The following is a 26,622-nucleotide window of genomic DNA, read 5'->3' as shown; positions in this document are numbered from 1 at the left end:
TTTTCAAAACCAGCTAAATTTTTCTTTAGCCACCAAGGGACTAACTTGGTGCTGGGCTTCCGCCCTCTCAGAAGCTCAAAAGGAGTAACTAAAGTCACAGAATTGGGAGAAGTTCTATAAGCCAATAACATGGATTGCAAGGCATTCTTCCAGTTTAGATTACCTTTAATAGAAAGCTGTATGGCTTCTTTGACCACACGGTTGAAGCGTTCAACCTGACCATTCGCTTCAGGATGGAAAACCGCAATCTTCCTATGTACAATACCACATTTAGCAAAGAAAAGCTCTATCTCCTTACTTACAAACTGTGGGCCATTGTCAGTCACAATTTCTTGGGGAATCCCTTCCCTACAAAAGGTCTCATCTAAGAATTCTATAACTTGACTCGAAGTAACTTCTCTAACCATTTTGACCTCAGGCCATTTAGAAAAATAGTCTATGAGTACAATGCCGAAAGCCTCCTGCTTTGGTAAACAACTGAAAGGTCCAATGATGTCTAATCCCAATTTTCGCCAGGGACCTAAGGGTAAATCAATGGGACATGGCTCAGGACGTAAGGCGACTGCTGATTTATCGCTGTTAGAACACTGGGTACACTTTCGCACAAAATGTTCTACACACGAGTCAATGCCTGGCCACCAGAAAGACTCCTTCAAACGCCTTCTGGTAAAGGAAATCCCCAGATGTCCTTCATGCGCAATTTCAAGTAGAGAATTCCTAAGTTGAAAGGGTGGAACAATCTTGTCGCCACGAAGAATCAAACCATTTTCCACCGCAAGATTCTCCTGAACCTTAAAAAAACCCATCATGTTCCCGGACAACTTCCTCTGTTCAGGCCAACCCTGTATAATGTACTTCTTCACACTGCTTAACTTCAAATCTTTATCCATCTCTTCCATCCAAACATCCTCCTGTAAAGAAAATCGTTCGCTACAAACAGAATTGACATCTTTAAAATTGAAAGCAACCTCACACTCTTCTTCATGTACAACTCCCGAAACATCAGATTCGGAAATCAATCTGGACATGCAATCTGCATGAACATTCGCCTTTCCTTGAACATATTCAATTGTATATTGAAAAGACTGCAACCTAGAAGCTAATCTTGCAAGGCGTGCTGACATAGTCCTTCCTCCACCTGGAGCCATGAGGTACACCAATGGCTTATGATCGGTTTTTATCAAAAATTTAGTCCCCCACAAAAAAGGTCTGAAATGTTCAGCACCCCAAACACATGCCAGTAACTCCCTTTCTATAACTGAGTAATTCTTTTCAGCATCACGTAAAGCCCTTGATGCATAGGCCACAACCCATTCTTTTTCACAATCTTTCTGCAAGAGAACTCCACCTAAACCGGAGGAACTGGCGTCCACCATGATGATGCATTTCACGCCAATGACAAAAGGTTTTAAGCAAGGGGCATTCACAATAAATAATTTTAAGGATTCAAAAGCTTGTGTCATTACATCAGTCCAAACAAACTTTGCGTTTTTTTTCAAAAGACATCTGAACGGATCAACTTTCATTGAGAAATTTGGGATGAACTTAGCGTAGAACTCAATGAGACCTAAAAAGGCCACAAGTTGCTCTTTTGACGTAGGCACAGGAGCATCCACAATGCTCTTAACATGATTCTTCTTTGGTTTAATTCCCATTCCACTAATTGTATGTCCAAGATATTCTACCTCCTTTTGCCTAAATTTACATTTATCAAGGCGAAGTGTAAGGCCCTTCTGTGCTAATGCAGCGATCACACTCCTTAGATTATTGTCATGCTCATTGTCATCCTTCCCATGCACTAAAATGTCATCCTGGAATGCTATGGCACCACTCAAACCTTCCAGGGTATCTCTCATTAGTCTCTGGAACACGGAGGCAGCACTTGCCAGTCCAAAGGGCATGCGACAAAACCTATATAACCCTTCAGGTGTGATAAAGGCAGTGATATTTCTGGACTCCTCAGCAAGTACAACTTGGTGGTAAGCACTGGCTAGGTCAACACATGAAAAAACTTGTGCACCAGCCAATGTCGACACCATCTCATGGAGGTTTGGTAAAGGGTGTGAATCAACCCAAATAGCATTATTTACACTGCGAAGGTCAATGCATAGCCTAAGTTCATCATTGGACTTAATCGAAATAACAATCGGAGAAACCCAAGGTGACGACTCTATAGGTTCAATGATGTTCTTCTCACATAAATCCTTTAGCATATCCTTAAGTTTAACTCTATAGGATAAAGGAACATTCCTTACTCTATGTCTTACAGGAATGGCATTCTCATTCAATCTGATGACATGTTCAAAACTCTTGTACCGACCCAAGGTACCACTGAACACAGTGGGAAAGGATTGGCGTAAATTCTCAATAAGTAAAGAACTGTCCCCAGTGACACTAGATACACTCACAGGTTGCACCACATACACGGGAGGATCAGCCCTGGGATCAATTTTCATCCCCAATTGAAATTGGTGTGGCCAACTCAAAAGTGACAGACCAGATCTTGACACATAAATCTTCCCTGAAATGTGGCTCCCAGAAAATTGTATGTCTGCTATGAAATAGCCAATTAAGTCAATTCTGTGACCCGTATAACCACCAGGGGAAATATCCGAGTCAATTAGACTCTTATTCGGAAATTTATCTTTAAAGACATTTAAGGAAATTAAAGTGTACCAAGCACACGAGTCTACAAAAATTTCTAAACTCACATTATCAATGGTTATAATACAAGATGGAAATTTTGTGCAATCTCCATCTTCACAAACATTGATAACGGTGTTAACTTGAAAAGTTCCTTCGTCATCTGATTGAAACTCTTCACAGCATTCGTGTACACAATTTGTCTTCCCTGGTGTGGATTTACAATACTTTGTAAAATGACCTTTTTTATAGCACTTTGAACAAGTTTTGCCTAGAGCAGGACAACTCTTACTATCTGCTAAATGTCCATCACTTCCACACCTAAAACACAATAGTTTAGAGGTTCTCTTGTCATTTTTCTGATTCTTATATTTGTTATCGGTCCTAGAAAAAAAAAAATTTCTCTGCGAAAAACTCTTCTTAAACTTATCCCTGTCTTTAGATACACTGAAAACATCACTCTTATCATTACCCCTGATTTCTTTAACAAACTTCTCTGAATGTTCTATAGACTTTGCAATATCTATAGCATTATTGAGAGACATATCAGAGGTTGTCCAAAGACGTTCTTGTACTTTTTTGTTATTAGTTCTCATTAAAATCTGGTCCCTTAATACTTGCTCATAAGAGATATGTTCGAAATCACAAGTTACAGCCAATGATCTTAAGGCTGATACAAAATCTTCAACAGGTTCATCAGAACGTTGTTTTCGAGAGTAAAATATAAACCTCTCCATGACCACGTTCTTCTTTTTCCCATATCTCAAACATAACTGTTGTGAAGCATATTCATACACATTTATGTTTCCAGGATTCACTAAAACAGGTAAAGTTTTAAATTCCTTCAAAGCAATGCCGCCTAAACAATGTTTTAATAAGGACAATTTCCTTTCTGGTTCACACTCCCCTTCTTCTAACACCTCAACATAGGCCAAAAAGACAGGTTCCCAAATCTCCCAAGCCATGGGTGGCTCTCCAGGTGCTGACAAAAATGAGGGTGGTGGTACAATGCCAGACATGTTACCTTAATTATTTATATACTATGAGGAAATTGATATGCACATATAACTATTATTGAAATATGTATAAGCACTTAAAAAAAAATACACAATCGCACTGTAAGTCATAAATGTGTGTAAAATGCGAATAAATAGTGACTAAAATTGTCCAACACACTTAAAGAAGGAAAGGAAAAAACAATAATAACTTAAAGTTATTTTGAATTTGCTTATAGTTATCTTTGGTTGAATTTCCAGTGGTTCGATAACTGAGGGTAGCAGGATATCCACAGTACTTTAGAAGAAGAAACGATCAATTTCGTATAATGGTTCCCGTTTGCGCGAAGAAAAACCGGCACTGGGTTGCTTAGCAACGTTGCGTGATGACACTCGTGGGTGATGATGCAAAACGTCACGTTGGCTTGAAGTCGCGCGATGATAGAACGTAGTCGTGCGCGATGATGCAAAACGTCACGTTGGCTTGAAATCGTGCGATGACAGAACGTAGAGTTGCGCAATTCAGAATGGTGTGCACGGACTTCTGCAGCAACGATTCGAAGGATGCCACCAAAGTGAAAAAGTAAGAAAAGTGGAATTTTTCGATTCTTTAAACGAACGATGGTCCTTCTGCTTCCTTCTAAAACTCAACAATCCAAAGGTCCTTCAGCTTCCCTTTAAACAGCTATAATCCAACGCTGTTCTGGTAGCGCCGGTAATTTCCCAATAAAATCCCGGAAAAATAAAAATAAATTGTTAATCCAATGGTCTTTAGATGCAGGTGATGCAGTTCCCGCTCGTCGCCAGTGTAGGAAAGTCAAGGAAGGACACGAAGTAAGTTGAGATCAGAGACGGAGTTTATTAGGTGCTCACGTCTTAAGGTTCAGGCTAGTAATGCCAGTTCAACAGATGTGGTACAATGATAACATTCTCGATGTTTCAAAAGATAACAAGTTGGTACAACAACACGAGCATGTCACGAGCAGTCAGACATGCCTGAACGCTCGTGACAGCTCGAGTCAACAAGAATACATTCCCAACAATTTTACTCACATAAAACCATTGAAATTCCCACGTTATAGTTAGTTGGACTCACTATAACTTGCGCGTGCAATGCACTGCTGATGACGTCACATATTACATCACTCATGACATGGTCAGTGACATCACTCATGACATCACTGATGACACCATCCAGTGAATGTGTGTCTTTCTGAAAAATAAATATTAGTGAGTAATGTTTAAATTTTTAAATATATGTATTATTGTTTCACTTCGTGTATAAGTGGCTGCATGGGTTGGTGAGTAGCTACATGTGTATGTATATGGGTTATTAGATGTTTTTCTTAGTATCAGTATGAGTGTTTGTATGGTTTGGTGGGGGTATTACTTAGCACATAGATGCATGAATGACTGACTTTCTCTTTGTAAGTGTTTTGAAGACAGCATATGTGCAGGACTGTATGGGTGGATGAGTGTGTATATGTGTGTGTTAGTGAGTGAATGACTGTCTCACTAGTGTCTTTATCAGTAACTACATATGTTTTAATCTAGTATATGTGAATATTGATGTATATAAGTGAGTATATGTGAGAGTGAGGGATTGTAAGAGTTCCTGTTTAAATTAGTATGTGTTTCTATAAGTGATTGTTTAAGAGAGTAAGTATGTGTAAGTTTCCTTAGAAGTAAAGTGGTAGTGTGTGTATAGCTGTATATGCAAATAAATGGATGTTCAATAGTTTATTTGCATGTGTGAGTAACATTTGGATGCCTGTCAGTGTGTAACAGGATGTATAGGTGTATCACTACATATGATGAGTGAGTATATGTATGAGTGACTATATAGAACTGTTGGTGAATGAGTGGATGTGTATATAGATGGTGGAATTATTGAATTGGTTGTTGTAAGTGGTAAGGGTATCTGCATTTTTTTGAACATTTTAGTTTCTATTTTTGAATATGTGTTTCAAGGGTTACATTACAGTGAAAGGAGGTCTCTCACTCTGTCACAAGGATGGTGTCATCAGTGATGTCATGAGTGATGTCACTGACCATGTCATGAGTGATGTAATATGTGACGTCATCAGCAGTGCATTGCACGCGCAAGTTATAGTGAGTCCAACTAACTATAACGTGGGAATTGCAATGGTTTTATGCGAGTAAAATTTCCAGATAACTATAACTGGTGTAAAACCTATGGTTTTTTCATTGAATTTAATAGGTTTTTTAAATGCTAATTCCTAACTATAACTGGTGTGAAACCTATGGTTTTTTCAGTGAATTTCAATGTTTTTTTAATAGCAAATCTCAATAGGTATAGAAAGTGAAACATTTTAAAAGGAATTTTATATTGTATAAACATGTAAAAAAAAAAAAATGTTTATTTTTATTTGTAACCGGGGGCGCTCCCGGGGCGCGTACCGGTGAACGCACGGGTAAGCGCAATGTTACGGCGCGCCCCGGGGCGCGTACCGGGGAGCGTCCCGTTAGCGCTATTCTCGCGAACGAAAACAAACAACATCGTGACGCTTCGCGTAACCGCGTGATGCGTCATATGACGCACAGCGTAATCGCAACCGAAAGTACGCGATCGCGAAACGTCCTGACGCGCTTACGCTACCCACCCGCGGGCGCGCCCCGGAGCGCGACTACGGGCGCGCCCCGGTGAGCGTAGCGTAAGTGCGTCGGGTCATGTGACCTGAAAATAACACTTTCTATTGGTGCAGAACAGTTTTGGTTTCCAAATGAGTATAGCCTGGGTCTTGTGACCTGAAAATAACACTTCTGATTGGTTCAGCACAGTTTTTTTTCTCCAAATGATAAAAAACCCCACCTTTCTTCCTCACTCTGACTTTGTCTTTTGACTGAGGAAGACCTGTTTCATCTACAGAGACAATTCTTTTGTACTTTGAAATGGCTACTGTAGCAGCAGCTGGAGCATCTGCACCACCACCACAACCACCAAGAGGACCACCACAACAATACATTGCTGGTGGAGAAGAGGAGGAGGAGGAAGAGGAAGAGGAGGAGGGAAGCAGATGGCTGCCAGAAGAAATTACCCCATACAAGCCAAAAGAGCACATTGTATGGGAGTTTTTTTCTCTTCCAGAGGGCAAGAAAAAAGTTAATGCGGCCAAGGTAACGTGTCAAATCTGTGGTGCAGAACTCTCAAGGGGCAATCCAAATAAAAAATAATCATTTGGGAATCATACCATGATTCGGCATATGACCCGGAAGCATCCTGCTAACTATTCTCGTGCAGAGATCAGAGAACTGGCCAGTCACCTCCCCCAGTGTTCAAGGACCAGCTCAAAAAGAAAGCAACCCAGTCAATCGGACCCAGAAACAACGGAGACGATGCCTTGCATTCAGCAACAATTTGGTACTTTTAGAATCACTTGTACTGAATGTGGCAAGCTCATTGCCTATGGTGAAAAGAGCGTAAAGCTGATTGTCCTTGCTGGTCAGAATCACATTTGCCCCAAACAAAAGAAGTAATTTTTTTTGTTTTTTGCTCCAGTTGAGCCATTTCAATTCCCTTTCTCTTTGTTTCTTCCCATAAAAAATACAAAAAAAATATAAAACTGTTTTGAAAAGCCAAAAAAAGTACAAAATGTTCAAAAAACATTAAAAAAAAATATAAAACAACAAAAAGAATAAAAAAAAAGTTCTTTTCAGAACTACCTTTCATTTATAAAATTAAACCTATATTTTTAAAGGATCTCTGTCAATTTTTTGTCCTTAGGGTACGCGTACCGGGGCGCGCTCCACAAAAAAATAGAAAAAAAATATGTAATGAAGCAGTTAGCATGAGGGAAGGACACAAAGAGAGTTATGTTAAGAGAAAAAGAGCTACAAGATGACCACAGAGGGATTATTTATTACATAGTAAAAAATAGAGAAGGTGTAATTGGATGAAAGTGAGAAAAGTAAAATGAGTAAAGGAGCGAAAGAAAGGAAGAGAGAGGAAGAACACTAAAGTAGAGATAGTGTGAGACTGTGATTGGCTGTTAAAAGAAAAAAAAGGACAGTAAAAAATGGACAATGAAGGGTAGTGGCGGAACCACGATAAATGAAGAACGATGAGGGAAAGTGAGAAAAGACCAGGTAGTATAAGTAAAGAGGGATGAAAGAGGGAGAAAAATTGAATTAGGATAATACATGGGGAGTGACAAAGAGAGAGGACAAAGAGAGTAAAGGAAACAGTACCTGAATGGACTTGAGTAAAACAGTAAAAAAAGATAAGTAATGCAGTGTGTGTGACTTATAGGGAGTCAGTGGGTGTAGGTCGGAGTGTGGGTGTGTAAGGTGTGTCTGTGGGTGTGGTTGTGTGCAGTATTTTGGTGTGGGTGGAGGTGAGGGTGTGTGAAATATGTGTGAGAAGTGTATGAGTGTGGGGTGTATATGTGTTCGATGTATGTGTGTGTATGGAATGTGTGTGTGTTTTTGAGGAGTGTGTGGGGGAGGTATTTTTGTGTGTATGAGGTGTGTGTGTGGTGTGTGTGTGGGGTGTATGTTAGAGGTGTGTGTATGTGTTGGGAGGGGGATGAGGTGTATGTGTAGGAGTAAGGTAAATAATTAAGAAAAAGAGAATGAGTGAAGAAGCAAAGGAAGGGAACAGAGGGTACGTGAAGTAAAGAATAGGGATCGAATGAAGTTGAATATGAGAGTGTAAATAGGGAAAGGGGAGTAAACATGTAGAATAAGAATAAGTGAGAGAAGCAGAGTAAAGACACAGGAGTGAGGTAGATTGAGAAAATGTTAGTGACCTTAAAGCAAAGGGTGATGACAAACTACATTTTTTTAGTCATACTTACCATATAATAAATGTCAGTTTAATTAATTTTTTTTACTACAGTTTGTATCTGTGAAAGAGAGAAGAAAAAATAAGTTATAATTAGTAAAATATGTATTTTAAATTAAAAGATACAAATGAAGAGGTTAAAAATTATAACGCTCTATTTACAAATAAAGGTAGAGTGAAGGACACAGAAAGGGAAATAAACTAAGGTAGAAGGACAAAAAGAGAGAAAAAGAAATAGAATGAGAGCAAATTACTAAGAGTAAGGCATATAGATTCACTGACACAGAGGAAGAGAAGAACAGAGAAATGAACTGAAGGGAAGAAAGATACTAAAACAATGTGAATTAGCAAAACTAAATCAGGAAACAGTAGTAAGTAAAAATATAATGACTGAGACAAAAAACAGTCTAATTAAGGATGCATTTAGAAGAATGAGGAATAGAAGATAACTGAGAGTAAGTGAAGAATAGTCATAGAGTGAAAGGATGAAGGGAGAGAGGATAATGTACAACAATTGAGGGAAATGGACTGAGGAAGTTAGAAGGCAGACACACTTAGAGAAAAACTGAGTGAGGTGGAGTACAATGAGTGAGAAAAGGAAATGAGTAAGGGAGCAAAAAAGGAAAGAGAGGAGAAGACGACTAAAACAGTGGTACTGAGAGAATAATTTGGTGATGAAAGTAAAGAGAAGGACATTGAAAGAAAGAAAATCAGGGATAGTAATAGAATCAGAGTAAAAGAAATGGGATGAAGAACGATGAGAGAAGAGCAGTGAAGTTGTTCTAAAAGAAATGATAGAAGGTAGATAAACACAAGTGAACATAAGACAAGGACAGTGAGGCACTGAGGACATAGAAGTAGTGAACGAAAAATAGAGAGAAGAGGTCAAAAGTAAGGATTAAACAAAGATAAGCGAGGAAGAGTGGGTGATTTATAGTGATAGAGTGCGACAATACTGCTGAGTGACTAAAGAGGAATTACTAAAAGAGCAAAGGAGTAAAATAGGGAAAAGGGAAGTAAAGCAGAGAGACTGAAAGCTGAAAAGTTATGCAAGGGAGAGAGGGGATGCACACAGTTGAAATGAGAATGAGGGGTTGTCAAAGAAGTGGAGTAAAGGAACGGGGGTTACAGACAGTGAGAGAAAGACATTATAAGTGAGTAAAAAGAGCTGAAAGAGGACGGAAAAAGAAAAGTGAGTGTCAGACAATGGGAATACAATTTAATTTACACAATCCAAAGTATACAATAACTTGTACAACATGTTACATAGTTTATTTTTGCTGTTCTCAGAATATATTGAATTTCACTTAAAACAGCGAGTTCAAATTACTCATCATATGACAGCGGGAAAAAAAAACCACAATCTAAAAGATTGTGTTTTAAAAAAAACCTTAGATACTGAAAAATGACAAATGTACACTAATCTTGGATTGACTTACTTTTCCTTGAGGCCAAATAGTATATCATGGAAGTCCTTTTCTCGTTGCAAAGTACTTTGCTGTTCACTTAAAAATCCATTTCATCGACTTTCTATAAGAAAAGCTCCAAGAACATCTGAAATATTTTCATTATTTTCATATACTCCTTTTTTTCAGTCATGACTCTTTACTCATTCCTGAACCTTTCCATTTGGCCAAATAGTGTCAGATGTATGAGTATATATGAGTACTCCTCCCGTCTTCATAGGCCAATTACCTTTACCTAAATTTGGCTGTAAAAACACTAGGTATAAATTTATAAAGCCAAAAGGCAAACGTTGTTTGAAAGTCAAATGAGTGTCGTTACATTTGGTCCAACCTTTAGAAGTTTTTAAATAGCATGTGTAATGCCCTGATGTTGTAGAAGGACCGTCATGAAAAATAATAGCTACAGTTGTAAAGGTTCTTCCTGATATCGATAACTGAGAAGCCACGAAATTTTTAATAGAAGTTGTCAATTTAGTTCCATCAGGTCTACATCGTTGGAGCATTAAAATGACATAGCGACCATAATTTTGTAGAAATAATGTGGACAGCATTGCAGACTTACATTGGGTACACACCATATTGTGATCCCCTGCTTTAACTAGATTATTAAAAGGCACTGATTTGCAGTCTGGTAAAGTCAAATATATAAATCTTTCAGAGTCTATTCTAGTTGTACTTGATGAAGCACAGTTATCACAGTCATGTTGCCATTGATAAGAAAGGTTAAAAAGATTTTTTATATCTACTCCTTCATCTTGCAATACATCAAACATATACATTAAAAATTCCTGACAATCCTGCTGAATATTCTGTGAAAATTGATTTTGACCTGAACATGTGTCTAGAAGATTTCTAATTTCTGAAACACTTTCTATTTTTGCTCTATCACTACTACATTTCTCTAACACAGAATTCAATAAACAGCACAATGTTTGTTCCCGATTTTCGACAATCTGTTTTTGTACATTTTGAAGAAAAAAAACAACATTAACTACTACAGTAGCATAGCAGTTGACACCAGAACTGTTTTCAAACTGAAATCCAACAACATCTTCAACAGAATCCTTTTTCTTTCTCTTTACAATTACACTTTTATCTACTTTATGCCTTTTTTCTGATACCTCACTGCAAGTACTCTCATTTCTTCTTTTTCGGCCTACCACACGTTTTTCAATCAGAGGATATTGAGGCAAATGTGGAGCATACTCTCTTCTTAACCTATTGTATTCTTTAACACAATCTAGATTTGCACAAATCTTTGTTTCATCACACTCAATCAAGTACCATCCTGATAAAGTTCTGACTCGTGATAATGCCACATATGCCATACCCTCTTTAAACACAGAACTTCCAATGTTCACCAAAGCGCTATCTACACTTAAACCTTGAGACTTATGAATTGTCACCGCATATGCCAAATAAATAGGAAACTGTTTTCGGCGAACATATAAGTCTTTCACAAGCAAAAATCTAGCTGAACAACGACAAATGTGTTCTATTTCATCAATGCCATCAAATTTAGGGGCATATTACCAACCAATAGAGATAATTTTTGTCTCTAACAAAAATTATCGCCGCACATCGGCGATTTTTATCGCAGATAAACCTTGCTATTAGCAAGGTTTATCGCAAATGCGATAAAAAACGGCCGCAATGCATGAATATCGCTGAAAAGTCAGCGATATTCATGCATTATCGAGCAAATGCTCTTAGCCACGTTATCCACCTCCCATTGGTTAACATGGCTAAGAACTGCTCAGGGCAGGGTTTAGCTTTTGTAGATATTCGCGCTTAGCGCGAATATCTCCAAAAGTTGGTAATAGGAGATAGCGATGTTAGCGACTGTTTCCAGTCGCTAACATCTTGGCACGCCCACTTTGCATGACATTAGTGATAAATATCACTGACATGCAAAGCGGGGCCCAAGATGGTCACTATCTCCTATTAGCTGTCGCTAACTGGTGTTAGCGACAGCTTGGTAATAGGGAGATAATTTTATCTCCGCTTTCTTGGCTTTTAAAGCCAAAAAAGCGGAGATAAACCTCCTTGATAATATGCCCCTTAATTTTTAAAATTTCAATTCCATCTCTATTTTTGTAATTCACAAAACCAACAACATGACCCATTGCTCCATTTACCAGACCTCTTTCAACATTTAAATTCCTTCTCAAAATGATACGACAATTTAAACACACATTCAGAGTCTTTTCAAAACCAGCAGTTTTAGATATAGTCTTCTCTAATGAATCCAATTTTGATTTCAAATTTTCAGACAAAATAATTGTTGCTCCCATATGCTCTATTTTATCTGTAGCTTCCAGTTTCACTATCTCTTCATTTTCTAACTGTAACATTTTGTTATTGAACATGGAACATTCTTTCAGAGTTGGCATCGAACATATGCCAGATTTCTTCTCGTTAATTTTCTTAAAAATATTCTCTGGAAGAATGTTTTCATTTGGGTACAAATTTGAAATTAATTGTCCATGTAAAGCTTCTTTCCCTTGCTCACTTTGTTTTCCGATTCTTACATCTTGTAAAATATTTTTATAATCTTCATCCTTTGCCTGCCGCATATTTTGAAGCAGTTCTGCATATTTGAAGTTTAACCATATATTAACGTTTCCAATGCTCCCTAAGCACTTCCTGGTATCTTCATGCGTGAGCATTTTGAACACAGGTTGACCTTTCACTGGAGTCAACTGCAGAAGATCTCCAAAAACAATAATATGTTTTCCTCCAAATAAGACATCATAGTCTGTTCTAAGAATTTCTTGCATTCTCAAATGCACAAAAGCAAGCATTATATTTGACACCATGCTTACTTCATCAATGATAAGAAGTTTCATTTTCATCAGGACTCTCGAAACTTCGGAACACGCATCTCCAGATAGCTTGTGATACTCCAATTTGTTATCATGCTCCACTGGCAGCATCAGTAAACAATGTAAAGTAATCCCTTTAATGTTATGTGCTGCCAGCCCAGTTGGAGTGGTAACAACACAAGACAGCGATGATTCAGTCCTTTTCTGCAGATAAGTTGCAATTGCTTTAATCAGAAAACTTTTTCCAGTTCCCGCTTCTCCACTCACGTACAGTTGGACAGCCTTAAATGATGTACATGAGCACTCTTTTTTCTCATGACTGAATCCATGTTCAATCTGTTCTGTGACTTCGTCATATATCTGTTTCTGCTCAAGGTTTAGTTGTTTCACCAAATCTTCTAAGTTAACTTCATCATCTTGAGCTTGTTCCATAGGTCTTTCCACCTCATCCATGGCAGTGGCAGCTTCATTTGGATAATTGGTCCTCCAAGTGGATCTTGACTCAATGAAGCAGAACTCTGACTGTCTTGAGAACTGTCTCTAGCAATCTCTGCAGCAATTGTGGCTTCTTGCTCTATTTCTTCGTTCAACATTTGCAGATAATTTGGAAAAACAGGACATTCTATGGTATCCATGGTTGCATTAGAAGAATCTTCGTAACAGAGAAAATCTCCAAGTAGTTCCTCTTCTGTACGCCATGGCTTAAAGAGTTGCAAAAGAGCTAAATAGTAAAATTCCCTTTTCTCTGGATTTTCACAACTCAATTTTCGATGATTAAGCAAATGGCCTTTTTTCTGTCTCACTAGACATCCTTCACACCCAATGATAGCATATATTCCATTGTTAATATCTTCTTTGATGGTTCTCTTATAAATATAGTTTTGCAGAACTTCATACAAACAAACGTTCTCAAGATGACTACTTCTATTTGGATAGTATGTATCCAACATGTTGGTCTTCAAAATATCTGTACTTTCTGGTTCTTTCTCCGCCAAATACTCTATTTCTTGTACAGATTTCAAAACTCGATTTCGTGTTGCAGCAAGACCTAGACTCACCCAAATGATGGTTCTAGATTTGGCATATAGACTTGCTGATGACAATCGATCAGAAGATTCATATGGTCCAATTTCTCGATGCGACAACATCTTCAGACTGTAACTGTATAATTTCTTGCTTAGACTCTTTTCATGTGAAATGTCCTCCCACATTTTCTTCAGTTCTGTCTTTTCTTTTTTTGTGATGTAAGACGTAACATATCGAGCCACAGCAATAGAGTTGTCAGGAACGAATTGAATATCCATGTTAGCATTCCACATGGACAAAATCACTGGGTTGTAGTCTTTGATGTACTTGGACTCTTCATTTCTTTTTTGGTGATTTCCTCGTCACAGTATGTCGCAGAGAAGACATCAAATTATTTACTCTTCCTTTAGAAATCACTGGTCGTGGAAAGGCGAAACGACATTTTGTGTAGAACTTGTCCTTGTATCTGAATTTTTCGACGACAGTACTTTCCACAACGATGGGATTGAAAGCGTAAAACTTGTTGCCTTAAACTGTTTTCTTCAGTAGTTTTCGGAACAGCACATGTTGAATACTCTTCAATAAAGCTCATCACTGTCTCATCCGAATCTGTTCCAAATTTGGGTGCATCTTTAATCTACAACAACATATGTATGTGAGGAGCACCTCTCGCTTGATACTCCTTTCTCCAAAAGAAATCCAAAACCTCTCCAAGGGGAGGATTTTTTTTGTTGGTAATAAAAGACATCATAGCTTCAAATCTATGATTGAAATATCTGCATACATTTACTGGATCCAAAGAACACAGTTCTCCAGGTGTTTTGAATTCTATATTTTGTATATTTGCATTTGCCTCTCGTAGAAATTGAAGTAAGTCATCCCATGCATACTCGGCACAGCTAAGAGTGAGGAACCATGTAGGAGTTCCTAAGTTTCTTAGCATACATTTCAATTCCCCATGAAGATGGTACCAATACTCGTTTGTACCACGCTGACATGCCATGAGATTGATTAGATGAGATTCCAAAATATTATCTTGCAGATTCACTTTCTCCATAAAGTCCCTTGCCGAAACATTTTGTAGATGTGCTCCACTTTTCAGTATATGGTTTACTGCATAAGAAAGCCCAGACAAGTCACTTTCATACAGTAGATGAAACAAATAGGGAATGCATTGACGAAATCTTGGATCTTCAGCATATAATCTTACGGTTCGATATTCAGATGCAGGAATTTGAAGTGGTCGATCGTCATATCGGCGGCGCTGATATTGTTAGATCTCAGCGCCGCCTTCGATACAGTCTCTCACAGCATCCTCCTGCATTGGCTCGAGGAGATAGGTGTCGGCGGACAGGCTCTGCAGTGGTTCCGCTCCTACCTTGGCAATCGTTCCTTCTGTGTTTCCATCTCTCCCTTCAAGTCCAACTTCCAACCACTGGCCATGGGGGTTCCGCAGGGATCCTCGCTGAGTCCCACGTTGTTTAACCTCTACGTGAGACCGCTAGCTGATGTCGCTAGGCAGTGGGGCCTAACCTTGGTCTCATATGCCGACGACACACAGCTGGCGGTTACTCTCAGCGGGGATGCGGAAATAGATGCCCCCAGGTTTCAGGATGGATTGAAGGCGGTGGCTAGCTGGTTGACAGGGAACTGTCTCCAGCTGAATGCCACTAAAACAGAAGTTATGGTTGTCGGTAGGGGAGCGGAACTCTGGGGTGACCAATGGTGGCCATCTGAGTTGGGACCATCCCCGGCGCCGGTTCTGGAGCTGAAAAATCTGGGAGTGTGGATAGACTCGGGTCTAACTTTCGTTGGACATACTAAAAGAACAGCGGCTGATTGCTTTGGTCTGTTAAGAGGCTTAAGACCTGTTCTTAAGTACTTTGATGCCCCGACTAGACAGTTAGTAATCCAGGCCACTGTCATCTCTCGCCTGGATTACGGGAGTTCTCTTCTCGCCGGGGACAATCGCCCTGGCTGCGGCGTTTTGTACCCGTTGTAATCGTGTCGGGCTCCCTAAATTCTGTTCGGTGGCGAACGTTCTTCGCTCCCTACACTGGCTCCCAATAAGGAAGCGTATTCTTTTCAAGGTACTCTGCCTAGCTTTCAAGATCTTGAGAGGCATTGGCCCTGAAATCCTGTCTGGCTCCCTTTCCCTTTATGTCCCTACTCGCAATCTTCGCTCCCAGGGCCAGGCCCTGGCTGTAGTCCCCAGATACAGGCTTTGCCGCATGGGCGGCCGCTCCTTTGGTGTAAAGGCGGCATCAGCTTGGAACTCTCTCCCGGTGGAATTGCGTCTGTTAGAGGATCTTATGGCTTTTAGGAAAGCCTTAAAAACATTCCTGTTTTAGTCTCTAACCCCCAGCCTGTGTAATGTATTTTAGAGTGGTCCCCTCTGGTTCTCTTTTTTTTAGTTGTGTTATGTTTTTTATGCACTCCCTTGTCAAATGCGCCAGGACGCTCCTTAGCTGGAGTAGCTGTGCGCACAATAAAAACCAATAACATAACATAACATAACATATCGTCCACCTCGACCTGTTGGAAATAGCTGTGGAAAACAACGAGCTTCCAAACTTTCTTCCCATACACTAACGGGACTTCCTTTTGCTGCTTTCATTTGAAACAATTCAATTGCATTCCCCATTACTTCTTTGGAATGCAAAGGATGAACAGTATAATGTTCATATATTTCTTCACTTCTAGAGACATCAACTTTTTCAATTTGGCCGACCGAACAATCACTGTCTTCATCTATAGCTGTTTCCTCTGCTGCAACACATACATGTTTATAATACTCATTGTTTTTGACTAAATACAACGTTGCCTTTTTGACTTTCCTAACATCCACTAAATCTTGCCAGATTTTTTTACTCTTTGTCGGAACCCCATTAACTAGAATAACTAAAGGTTCCTCTTCTACTTTTTCTATACCAATTGTATCAATATTTTTTTTGAAATCTAGAGGCAAATAAACAACTCTTCCCTTTAATCCTCTCTGCAAATCTGTAGGAGGCAATTTCCCTATCTTAGGCTCCATGCGAACAATTGCCTGAAAAGGGTGGACACATTGAATCAAAATAGACTCATATGTATTTAAATCCATCAATTCAGGGGGAATGTCTACCAACTCCAGATTATTATGAACAGCTCTAGCAGGCATTCTGTTTTGATTTAATTTATCATAACAATATTTACAAATACGCTGATCAGAACTCAAATCAAAACAATTCTCCACCCACAAATAAGTTGCAAAATCCTTCCACTCATAATTATTCATCTTTTCACTTTTTACGTATAAATCAACTAATCTAGTTTGATGCTTATAATGACTTCGTCGACAACACACACAAGTAAAATTTGGCCTTTCACTTGATTTCACCTTAAACCTGGTAATTTCCTGCGCAAACTTTTCTGCACTTGAAATCTGTACATTGTCTTCCACATTACCTTGAATTGCTGTGTCAATTTCTACACTATCCTCTTTTTTATCAAAATAACAAATCTCAATTTCTTCACAAATCTTCTTCACATCTAATTCAGTTCCATGCAAAAGAGCACTGTTTAATTGTTTAAGCTTAAGTGCTGGACTTTTTGCATAATACAACATTCTCAGTAATTTCCTCATTTTGGTATGATGCACTGCTAACATCCTAAAATGATGAAAAACACTCTGACAGACTTTTCTAGAAAGACAAGCCAGTGAATGGCCTTGCAAACCTGTCTTTTCTCTCACTCTGCAAGGATCTAAGTCTTGCAACAACTTCACTTTCTGCTTTAGACTTTTCTTACTATATGTACGTAAGAAACTACAAAACAAATCAATTGATTCATGTCGCACACTACAAATACGACTACACTTCCAAGTGTACACTGGACCCTTAGTACGTCTCCCTAAAACTTCATCAGTTAACACCTCTTCTGGTTCTCTAGGCACAAGTTCCTCTTTTTCAATCGGACAACCGTCTTTCACTTCATATGCTCGACCAGTGGTGTCAACTGCATGCACTAAATCATTCTCCTGGAAGTAACTCTCCTCATTAAAAAATGGCTCACAACTTGAACTGTGCATCCATTCTCCAGAAAAAACTTTACAAAAATGTGTCCGATTAATTACTCTTTTCCATCTACTGTTTGATTTGAAAACATCAATTGTCTTGTTAAGAGTCCTAATTCTATTGATTATTAAAATAAATAACTTTTTCTTAACTTCAAAAGCCTGATCAACAATCTTCTCTACACTTTTTTTTTCTCATAAAAAGCAGCTCTCTGTTTACCTTTCCTAATGTTTTTTAACAAATTTAAAACCACTCTATTGCGAAACTTTCGTCTACGAATGTCTCTAAACGGATTCTGCCTACTATTCCTATACATATTATTCTCTCCTGCTCCAGTTGTAGGATTCTTTGAGGTTCTCTCCTTCCTTTTCAAATTTACTCTCTCATTTTCTTTTTCTACATGCTGTCCATCATTTTTTTTTAAAGTACATATGTTCCGAATAAAAGACTTAGTTGTCTTACCAGGAGCTTGGTTCCTGTTTTTTGAAGTATTTGTTGTGGAAGAGTGCTGTAATTTCGTTGCTGTTTTTGATTTTTCTCGGTTACGTTGTTTTCTTGTCCTTTCCCTTGTGGGCATCTTTGCTTACTCTTGAAATCTTGATTTCAATCTGTGTTAAAGAAAAAAATAGCACATTATAGACCACTATTACCAAACAACAAAGCAATGACAAAAAACAAACGATCTATTCAGGGTTACAGATCAGGTGAGGATTCTCCAGGGGTACACAAAAGATGAGGCCTGTATTGAAGAGTATAGTGGAAGACAGCTCTGTCCACAGGTACAAAGAAGATGAGACCTATGTCTAAGTCCAATGCACTCTTAAACACAGGCTTCACAACCTATGCTTCCCGGGAAAGCCCTCTCTCCCACTACAGTCTTGATCATAAACCTCACCTCCTCTGTCCCTCTGGACATGTTTCACCTCATCTGCACAATCTACTTCCTAATCTCAGGTAACACAGATGACATAATTGATCCTCATTCATAAAGCCATGCATCAGTTTTGCGCTACTGAAGCGTCACTTTTTGTGACGCATTGGCATCATAAAACATGTGCCGTGTTGCACCATATTTAAAAAGTGACGCATGTAGGTAGATGCGTAGTTTTTAAAACCTTTTGCACCACATTATACCTCTGTCAAATGTAATGTACAGAGAGGGGTCAATTCTCTCCAAAAAGCCTCGTAATAATGACACAGTGAAATCTATAAAATTTCACTGCGTCACTTTTAGGAAACTGTTATGTCAAAATCTTGCACCTGCCTCACAGTAGGGATAAGACTGAGGCAAATGCTTTCACATGGGGCTTTCCCCATGTGATACGATTCTCACACCTAAGCAGGAGTGCAGATGAGATGAAGACTCTCCAGGAGAGCACAAAACGTGAGGCTTGTGTCCAAGAGTGCAGTGGACAGGACTAAACTGGAGTAGTGTGCAAGAAAAAGATGAGCCTCATTTATAAAGCCATGCGTCAGTTTTGCGCTACTGATGCGTCACTTTTTGTGACGCATTGGCATCATAAAACATGTGCCTTGTTGCACCATATTTAAAAAGTGATGCATGTAGTTAGATGCGTCATTTTTTAAACCACTGCACCACATTATACCTCTGTCAAGTGTAATGTACATAGAGGGGTCATTTCTCCACATAAAGTCTCGTAATAATGACGCAATAAAATCTATGAGATTTCACTGCATCACTTTTATGACACTGTTACATCAAAATCTTGCACCTGCCTCACAGCAGGGATAGGACTGAGGCAAACGCTTTCACATGGAGCTTTCCCCATGTGATACGATTCTCACACCTAAGCAGGAGTGCAGATGAGATGAAGCCTGTCCAGGGGAGCACAAAAGGTGAGGCTTGTGTCCAAGAGTGCAGTGGACAGGACTAAACTGGAGTAGTGTGCAAAAAAAGATGAACCTCATTTATGAGGCCCTGCGTCAGTTTTGCACTGCTAAGGTGTCACTTTTTGTGACGCATCGGCGGCATAAAACATGTACCTTTTTGCGCCATATTTAAAAAGTGACGCATGTAGGTAGATGCGTCACTTTTTAAACCTCTGCGCCACATTATACTCAAAAATGTAAAAACCATTAATTTTCCCCAAAATCGTTTTGACATCACATTTAGGAAACACAGCACAGATCCTATGTACAAGCATTTCATGTCATTACTGAAACCTCACTATTTTCAAAATACAATTCCTCTATGCAAACAAACTCAATATGCTTCCTACACTGAGTTAACACAGGTAACATCATTGTAAAGAGTCAAATTTACGCCTGTGTCTAAGAGTGCAGTCAGGGATAGGCTTCATGAAGCCTAGTCCACTGCACTCTTAGACACAAGCCTCACCACCTACGCTCCCCAGGAAAGCCCAAACATGTACCTTTTTGCGCCATATTTAAAAAGTGACGCATGTAGGTAGATGCGTCACTTTTTAAACCTCTGCGCCACATTATACTCAAAAATGTAAAAGCCATTCATTTTGCCCAAAAACTTTTTGATATCACATTTAGGAAATACAGCACATTTCCTATGTACAAGTATTCCATGTCATTATTGAAACCTTACTATTTTATAAAATACAATTCCTCTATGCAAACAAACTCAATATCCTTCCTAAACTGAGTTAACACAGGTAACATCATTGTAAAGAGTCAAATTTATTTCTTTAAACATGCACACATTCTTTATTCTTTAAAAAAAATGTAAAAGCCATTCATTTTTCCCAAAATCGTTTTTGACATCACATTTAAAAAACACAGCACAGGTCCTATGTACAAGCATTCCATGTCACTACTAAAACTACAAAATACAATTCCTCTATGCAGTAAAAACCTTTTACCAAGCATTATCAAAAAGCATGACACAAAGCAACATTAAAAAACCACAATTTGCTTCCAAATCTTCTCCATAGAGTATACAAGTCTCTATGTATATTAAATGAATCATAACTCACCTTTACAAATGCTTTAGGAGATTCACAACAGTGTCAGATACACACACCAATATTTCTTTACAAGAGCAAAAGGTATGTTCTCCAGGCACTGCAAACCTTAATGGCACAGAGAACCTCTAATTCTACACACATATTCCTCATGGTAACCAATCAAAACTCTTCCCTCTGTATTTTCAAACCAACACCCTTCCCCCCTCAGCCCTTTCTACCTGTTACCATAGCAACTCCCTCCTCACTGAGCTCTCAGGTTTAAAAGTTTATTCTACAATGTTGCAAATCACCTCAGCAAGGATGTTTGACCTGCGAATACACCAGCTTATCTGGTGCAATGTTTCTTTAAATGACTTTTTTTTAACCATTGAAATTACTTCTTACACAGAACACAACCATGCACCCTAACTATCAGTTTTCAACTATCTCAATCTACCAATCATTGCTTGTGATTCAAGAGCACTGAAAGTCTACAGTTTTTTTTTTTCTCGCAAACTCCTATTGTTCCAACTGCCATTTCTTTCCCACACTTCGAGGTAGCGGGTGCGGGCTATGGACTCTGGCTTCCAGCCACTTTACCATCATGTGTAATACAGCGACGTTCAGGTATAATCGCGCCGACCTCTTTTCCATCAGAGACGGTATTTTGACGTGTAGTCATGACTCGTTACCTCCTTTGTCGGGACCTTATGATTGTGCGTGTGGCAGTTTTTCTTTGACCTCCCCCATCGGGGTGTGCTCTATTGAAAGGACTGCCCAAAGCACGCATATGGACTGTACTGAGCGAGCACTCAGCATTTGGAGCTTGAATGTTAGATCACTGGTCAAGCACCATCAGTCCCTTCGGGACATGATAGATAAGGACTCTCCTGACATCATTTTTCTCACCGAGACTTGGCTGCAGGACGCCGACACTGCCATAATAAATCTGGCGTTTCCTTCCACCTACACGGTGTTTACTTTGAACCGCCCGTCTAGGGGAGGTGGTATAGCCATGGCGACTAAATCCTGCTTTCCGGTGGATTGGAAAGCTCTTGATCTGCCGATGTGCGAGAGTGCTTCTTTTAAGGTTACTGTCAGTCATCAATTCACTCTTAGCGGCTTGCTTATCTATCGCCCACCAGGGAATGACACTGCCTTCAAGGTCGCCCTTGCTGATGTGGTTAGCTTGCTTGCTCCTAGATGTGCTAATTTTAACATCGTAGGTGATCTAAATATACATCTTGATCAGACGTCATCTGTACCCATCAGCTCCCTGTTAGCGGACCTTGAAGCTATGCAATTGAACTAGTTACCTCCCCTACCCACATAGGAGGTCACATATTAGATCCCTTCTTCACCACCTTGGTTCGGGCTAGGACATCTGACCCGATGGTGGTAGGATGGACTGACCATCTGTTGGTTAAAGTGTCATGCCCCTTAGATGACCCACAATTTAAACCTGTGGATAGACTGATCCTTAAAAGAAATTGGCGTAAACTCAAACTGGAGGAGTTTGTTAAGATACTGGAGGCGCAGCCCTTGGGCACTCTGTCGAATGTGGGACAGGGATACGAGCAGTTTTGTAACTGGGTCCTTACTGCCCTCGATTCTCTTATACCTATGCGCTGGTCGAAATGCCACGCCAAAACGCGCAGCCCATGGTATAATGAGGCCCTTGCCGAGCTTAAGAGAACATGCCGGCAAGCCGAGAGGGCATGGAGGAAATCCTTTGACTCCACGTTAAAATCGTTGTATTTTGCCCAGCTCAAAATCTATCACAGAGCTATCTGCCAAACCCGGGCCGCATACTACGCCTCTGAGTTTTCCAACAGCCCTAACCCATCCAAACTAATCTTTAAGGTGCTCAAAGATTTGATGGGGAAACGGGCAACCTCGCTGGAAATCTGCACGGACTCGCACTGTGAAAGTCTGGCATCCTTTTTCGTGGAGAAGGTGCAGGCAATCTATCGAGGATTTACTCCATCTGTACCCGGGGACGAGCCTAGTGACGTGAAGGTTTCGGTTTCCGATATTCTGTCTTCCTTGCCTATCATGTCTGTTGAGGTTTTTGACACTCTGAGCCTTAAAATTAAATCTGGTTCTCCCTTAGATCCGCTGAAGCCGGAGCTTATTACTCTTCTCCCGCCCCTCTGCCGTGAGCCCATACTGGACTTAATTAATCTTTCGCTCAGCGAGGGCGTGGTTCCGTCCTCCTGGAAGCAAGCAGTGGTCAGCCCCATTCTGAAGAAGCCCAACCTTGACCCCCTGCTTCCTGAGAACTATCGGCCCATCTCTCTCCTGCCTTGGACCGCCAAGGTCACTGAGGCACACGTGAATTCCATCCTGTCTGCCCACCTCTCTCGTAATAATATTCTTGACGAGAGTCAGAATGGTTTTCGCGCACAACACAGCACTGAAACTGCTCTGCTCTTTATGACCGAGCACTTGCGTTCAGTGCTGGATGCGGGGCAGACAGCGGCGCTCCTCTTGTTAGACCTGAGCGCCGCGTTTGACACGGTGTCTCATGACATTCTGATGCGGCGCTTAGAGGAAGTGGGTATTGAGGGGAAGGCTCTTCAATGGTTCCGCTCTTTCCTCTCGGACCGGTTTTTCAAAGTGGCCATTCCTCCTGGGCAGTCCTCTTTTCATCCCTCGGGACTGGGAGTCCCTCAGGGCTCTGCGTTGAGCCCCACATTGTTCAACCTGTATGTGAAACCGCTGGCTGCTGTCGTCAGACAATGTGGCTTAACCATGACATCGTATGCCGACGACACGCAGCTGGCGGTGACACTCAGTGGGGACCCTGAGGTGACGGTGCCCAGATTCCGTGCAGGACTAATAGCTGTGGCAAACTGGATGCGCAGTAATTGCTTACAGCTAAATGCCAAGAAAACCGAGGTCCTGATTCTAGGGAAGCAGGCGGAACTTTGGGGAAATCAGTGGTGGCCTCCCGAGTTGGGGGTGTCCCCCGTCCCAGCGGCCGAAGTTAAGAACTTGGGGGTCTGGCTGGATTCCAATCTTTCTTTTACCAGCCACACAAAGAAGATTGCAGCTACCTGTTATGGTATTCTGCGAGGACTGAGACCAGTCCTCAAGTTCTTCGACCCTCCTACTCGGCAACTGGTGGTCCAGGCCTCTATCCTCTCTCGGCTGGACTACGGGAGTGCACTGCTGCTTGGAGTAAATCAGGCTGAGGCTACTAGGCTGCAGAGGGTGCAGAATGCCGCGGCGCGGGCTATTGTTGGCCTCCCGAGACGTTGTTCTGTCTCTGCAGTCCTGACATCCCTTCACTGGCTGCCAGTCAGACAGAGAATCAAATTTAAGGCTCTCTGTCTGACATTTAAGATCCTGAAACTGTCTTCGCCTCCTGCCCTTGTGGGCCTTGTCTCGCTCTATGTCCCGACGCGGTCTCTTAGGTCGGAATCTCTTCTTCTGGCGATTAAGCCTAGGTTCAGACTGAGTAGGATGGGTGGCCGCTCCTTTTGTGTCTTGGCGGCTGGACTCTGGAACTCCCTCCCTGTCCATATTCGTGACCTAAATAGCCTGACTCTTTTTAGACGCGCTATAAAAACCCACTTGTTTGCCTACGCTGACTGATTCCCTCTCTTCTCAGCATCTGATCTGTTGTGTTGTGGTACTTGATCCGGCGCCAGGACGCCCCTTTGCTGGGGCAGCTGTGCGCCTAATAAAAGTTATTAACATAACATAACATAACATCTGACTGCACCAGAATCTCCTCTCACCATGTATTCTGTCTGGATTATTGGACATAGCTATATCCACTGGGCTCAAAGGTATGCAGCTACCAGAAATTTTCACAACCTTGATTTACAAAATGTGAACATTAAATGGATTGGCCAGAGAGGGTTAAGATGTCTCCAATTGATTCCATTGGTGAAAACCTTTTTGCATTTGCCACACCCTAACCTCATAATTCTGCACTGTGGTGGAAATGACTTAGGCACTTTGACTGGGGTAGGTCTGGAAACGCTTTTAAAGGACACCTTTGGGCAATTGATGGCACTTTTTCCTCAAACTGCCTTGGTATTTTCCAATATTTGCCAAAGACAGAAATGGAAGTGGTCCAACCAATTTTGTCCACAATTTGAGAAAGCAAGGAAACATGTGAATAAATCTGTTTCTGCTTACATGAGAGTCTATGGAATGGGTTCAATATACAACAACAACTTGCGTTACAACATGCAAGATATCTACAGAGGAGATGGAGTGCACTTCTCAGAAGAGGGGAATAGAATATTCCTCCTGAATTTAAGACTGTGCATTGGTACCTACTTGTAGGTACCTAAATCAGCCACAGGACCCAAAAGCTCTTTTCAGAGCTACCCTACCTCTGATCACTCAAAATGATTATCTTTTTCTAACTTTTTTCACTATTTTTCACCAAAGTACGCTCCCCGGTACGCTTCCCGGTGCGCGTACGGGCGCTGCCCCCGGGAAAATTTAAAAAGATTTTCTATCTATGGTCTATATGGGCCTCCTAACACCCCCTCAGAAAACCTAGGGGGTCAGGGAGTGCCTACCGTGCCCCCTTATACCCTTTTCCAATGTTGTTTGTCCTCCATTTTCTGACTCAAATGTACCGAAACACAAAATGGAGGACTCCCGTAGCGCTGCCGGTACGCGTACCGGGGCGCGCACCGGGAAGCGCTCCCAAAAATGTTAAAAGTTAATTTACATAAAAACCACTGGAGACACTTTCACCAAATATAGAATAGGCCATACTATATACCAGTCCCTACCATTTTCCCAAATTTGGTGGAATTCCATTGAGCCATTTGAGCTGTAGCACTGTCTAAATATCCTGAGGTAAATTACATGACTAAAACACATATGAAAGTGTTAGAATTTGCAACCAATGAAAATGTTACTTTCATTTTGTATTTTTATGTGCTGACATTTCATTGGTTATGAACATGAATATATATGAAAAATGAGAGGGAAACACGGCCATTTTGAGTACTACTACCTGAGGTACATTTATAAAGGATTTCCTCTGAAAACATCAACTCCTTTCTATAAGGTAATTTGTTAATTTTTAACGGGAACTATGTTCTGCACTTTAAGTTAAATTGGAAAAACGTTTCCTGATAGTTTTTTACTGTCCCTCTGTTATAGTTATAGATTCAAATAGGCTTTTCTGTTATAGTTATGGATTGATTTAGGCTTCTCTAGTATATTTATGAATTTACTTAGGCTTCTTCACATGCACTTTTTTATATTTCTACTTCCTGACTGACACCATACACTGCCCAAAGATAACTTGACTGTTAAAAACTCAAAAGTACCTCTCTGAACTTAAACCCAACAGTGCCCTATCTCTACTGATATATTTATTTTGTATGCAATTTACAGCAACATAATGGAAGGAGATCAAAATAAATGTAAAATTTCATTCGAACTTGATCTTCAGGACAACCCAGAGGAAGAGAATAACGATTCAGATTTTTGGGAAGAAATGGAATCATGTAATCCAAATGAGGACATTCCCGACGACATAATGTTGGAAGTCTTATTAAATTTTGAAAAATTAGAGCAATAAATTTATATTTAATAATTAAAAATTGTTCCAGACATTATTCTTTTTTATATGTAATCAATGAAATAGTACCAAATGAATATAATATAATGTGAGACTCATAGTATACTGTGCAATTTTTTTTGTGATACATAGTAAGTTTGCTCATAGTTACTTCCTTTCTCCCACTATATTATCTCCAAAGTGTATTTGACATCTGTTTTTCATCTCCTGCCTCCTTTCTCTCACAGTCTGTCTCTAATGCACGATATCACCGCCAATTTTTTATACATTTAGAAGAGATTAAATGTAATACTGGAAAACATCATAAGG

This window comes from Lissotriton helveticus, chromosome 8, assembly GCF_964261635.1.
Source record: "Lissotriton helveticus chromosome 8, aLisHel1.1, whole genome shotgun sequence".
NCBI lineage: Eukaryota > Metazoa > Chordata > Amphibia > Caudata > Salamandridae > Lissotriton > Lissotriton helveticus.
Note: the sequence above shows the minus strand (reverse complement) of the source record.